A 4,015-nucleotide genomic window follows, 5' to 3' on the forward strand; every position below is an offset into this window, starting at 1 on the left:
CATGTGACTATTGATACCTTTTCAGGCTTTCTAGTTGCAACTGCTCTGACAAGAGAAGCAACTAAAAGTATAATTAGTCATTGCCTATGTTAATTTTCTTTTACACTTGGTGTTCCAAATCATATTAAAACAGATATTGGAACTGGCTACTTCAGTCAAGCATTTGAGATGTTTTGTCAACAATTTAATGTTACCCATGTTACTGGTTTTTTTTTGTTGTTGTTTTTTGTTTTTTTATAATTCTCAAGGACAAGGTATTGTGGAACTTTAAAACTATATCTTCTTAAAAAAACAAAAAAGGGGGAATTATATCCCTGTGCACAATTTTAAAATCATTCTTTTTATTTTTAAAATTTTAAAGTTTGGATGTGAAGAACTCTTTGCTGGGTGTCTATAGCATCCTATAACTAGGCATACTCATGCATTGGAGAGATAAATGTATCCACTTATTGGCATATGGCATGATCCTAGTCAGGTATTTAATGTGGTGTTTGTGCTTTTTCCACAGAATGCTGCAGGAGCTTGCTAGCTGCCAGAGTGATTGGTGTGACAAGCTGACACAAAAGGATGATGCTAACCTGTGAGCTTGCTGAGTACCCTGACAGTGTGACAAGAAAGCTGTGTTGGGTGTATCTTCTTGACCCACCTTGGCTTGCCTATCTTCCAGATTAGACAAGCTGCCTTGTTTCAAGCTTTTTAACCTCATGGGACAGAGTACATAAGAGACTGTGAAAACTGATTTAGACAAATTAATCAAGAGGAGGAGTTATAATGACTCTTCTCTTTCCTTTAATGCGACCAGTTATTCTGACTCAATTATGGACTTGCCTAGAAATAAATCCAATATTGGAGATTCCAATTATGAAGATAGCTAAAAATCTTTATCAGTCAGCTTACCTGGCTCTTACCACTATTTACCTGAGAAGTAACAGTTTTTCTGTTGATTCTCAGAGCCACCTCCCTGACAGCTGGAGGCAAGACTTGGTCTGATCTTGCCAATTTGCAACTGAATCGAATCCCTGTGACATCCCCACAGAGAATTTTAATCCTGTTGCTTTTAACTTTTGAGTTTGTATTTCAAGCAGGTCGGTTACCTCCATACAGGCTGGCCTTCATCAAAGCTCAGATGGCAGTTATTCATTGCTATGAAGAGATTCATTAAGTGTATATTGTGGTTATGGTCTGAATGGGAAAAAAGGTGCTTTGAGGGCTAGCAACTAAAGATGGGCCACTGGCTATGGCTTTTTTCATCCTAAGACAGAAGAATGTGCCAAGAGGCTGTGTTTGTTCATAATAAACGCTAAAATGCCGCGTTTATGCAAAGAAATACAAATAAGCTGCACGTGTTCTCTGAGACGGGTCAGAAAGAGTCCAATACATTCAGTCTTAAGACATGCATGGCCGCTAGTCACCATAATTCCCAGGCAGGACCATGGAACATAAGTAAATTTTATGCCCCAGTCCAGCTAACTTTTAATAAATAAAAAGTGAGGAACTGGGCCCTCCTCCCAGCATTGAGCAGGCTGGCTCAGACCTTGTTCCCACAGTTGCTAGCTCACCTAGGGTGGAGTCTTCCAACCTAGGTAAAGTCTCTTTTCTGCCACATCTGCAGCTTCGTACAAGAAGCTACCTGCTCAGCAGCTGAGCTGGTTTTCCTGACAGATCCTGCCAAAGTGACCATAAGATCCTGGTATAGTGGGGAATGCCCCCCCCCCATAAGCTCAGACTCATAAGTAAACATTGGGCCTTGATCAGAGAACTTTGTCTTGGCTTGTTATTTGTCTTGCTGCCTTTCCCATCCAACCCCAACTTTCCTTTTAGGAACCTAGTAACCTGTGGTCGCTGGCGGCTACATCTACATGTGGTCTATCAGCTAGAGGTAAAAAAGAGTCATGTAAAATTTGGAAAAACTTAAAATCACTCCAGTAAGTCGGAAGACCACCAGCAAATTCACAGTGGCTCAGGATTTGTCCAGAGTCAAGTCTGCTCCAGAGCTGATTGCCTGCTTTGGGAAAACTCTACTTGCACATAGATCCCAAAACTGGACATCACAACTGCCAAAAAGGAAGTCCAGAGGTGGGATTTATACCAGGATGTGTGGACACTCAGCTGAATACTGGAGAGTCATCTATCTAATGAGCACATACCTTCTCTGCCCACCCTAGTGCAAAAAGACTGAAAGCTGTGCTGACAGCCCCAGGAACCAATGAGGAAGGCTAGATGGGGGTGGAGGGACCCCACCACCTAAACTTTCTTCTGAGATTCGAGGTTTATGGTGCAAGATTCATGCTAAGCAGTCACCATGACCAGACCTATAGATGTGAGGGCTGAGATCCCCACCTTGTCACTGAGGTCATTGCAGGCCCCGGCACCATGCTAACCCCTGTGTGCACACTGGAGGTATGTGTATAATATTTACTATATGGAAGTAGCTCTCTACCAATATGGGAAGGAACATGGGCTTTATCAGTCCCTTACCCCGAGGCTCCCAGCTCCACCCTAGCAGTAGAAGAAACACTGGGAAAGGGCATGCATCCCCTCTTGGAAGACTAAAGAATCCAGGGCACCTTTATAAATATCATATCATTAATTTCTCTCACCATGTTGAAACACATAGCAAGTTGAACATTCATTTAAAAATAAGCCTCAAATTCTGTATGTACAATACAGTAAAGGGGGTTACGCAAACAGAAGGGATGGTCAGTCCTCCTATGAAGTCCACTTTCCAACTGCCAAGCAGAGCTTGCCAATTTTGTGGGATGATTGAGTGGAACTGGTAAGATGCCATTCAACTAATACTGGACTTGACTCCCCATTAATACCAGCCAGGGGTCAAACAAGAGGTGGGGACATCTGCCTAGGGATCCTTGTATCAAGGGATCAGGAAAAGAGGTGAGCCACCAGAGAGATCAAGTGGCAGGAGGGCTCATTTCACAAGCCAGCAGGCCTCTAGATCATCACTTCTGATGGGGATTGGAAAGTGACCCCGAAGGCTCCTTCCCAGTCCAAGCTGGCTTTGCAGTGGGTGAGGCAGGTGTGGCAAGAGTCCCAGAGACAGAGACCTTATTTCAAGGGAACCAGAACACAACCAGCAGAGCAGGAAGTGGAGAGGTCAGCGAAGTGACTGAATAGAAGTGCCATCCCGTCCTTCAGACCACGTGCTTAGTGAGCCATGTGACACAGCAGTAACCCCAGCACTTTCATGGTCAAGCTCAAGTCTCCACTTCTGGTGCAGCTCTGCTACCTCTTGACCAGACCAAGCCAGGTCAGTGGTGTGTAGCCCTTGTAGCAGAAGACGGGGGTGGGGCCTATCTGTACACAAGATGGGAGAACTGGGTAGATTTGTAATTCAGTTGATTGTTGGGCATGAATTTGTGCAGCTCACTCTTTCTGCAGTGTGGGTTGTAGAGGCAGGAGCCACAGGAAACTTTTGAACACTGGGTGCTGGAGTTGGTGGCACCTGCATGGTTACAGAAGCCACAGTGAGAGGTGGCTGAGGTGGCTTGGGCTTTGAGTGGACAGGTGCCAGCTGGTCAAGGCCCTGTGTCTGGCCCACATATTTCTCCCACATAGGTGCCACATGGGCCAAGCTGTCTTGTGCAGAGAGAAGCCTTGTTGGGAAAAGCATGGGGCTGGAGGTGGAAGGACAGACCAGTATACTGTCACAATGCTGGCAGAGGGAGAAGCTGCAGGACAGGCTGCAGTTTTGGCACTTGGAGAGGGCAGATTCTTTTTTAGGGGGTAGATGGAGTGGGTGTCATTTTTGACCAGTCATATATTCGGCCACAGAGCATCCTGCCTCCAGTAGGTGGTTTGGGTAGGACAAAATTTAGTTGTAACTATCCCCATATAATTAAAAGAATACTTAAATAGCTGCCCGATTGGTGGCTCAGTAATGCCCACATGACTCATTATCAGACCTTACTGATTAACCCTTGCCAAATGACCTTCCTGTCTCCTTAAATCCTGCAACTCTTTGCCCTGACCCTGGACCATTCGCTCCACCAAGGCAGCA

General features: G+C 45.1%; 1 pseudogene; it reads right to left on the bottom strand.

Moving 5' to 3' along the window:
- Nucleotides 1-3,571, bottom strand: part of LOC110301436 — a 14,784-nt pseudogene extending 11,213 nt beyond the window's left edge.
- Nucleotides 3,572-4,015: the final 444 nt, after the last annotated feature.

The sequence above is a fragment of the Mus caroli genome, chromosome 9, assembly GCF_900094665.2.
Source record: "Mus caroli chromosome 9, CAROLI_EIJ_v1.1, whole genome shotgun sequence".
In the NCBI taxonomy this organism is placed as follows: Eukaryota; Metazoa; Chordata; class Mammalia; order Rodentia; family Muridae; genus Mus; species Mus caroli.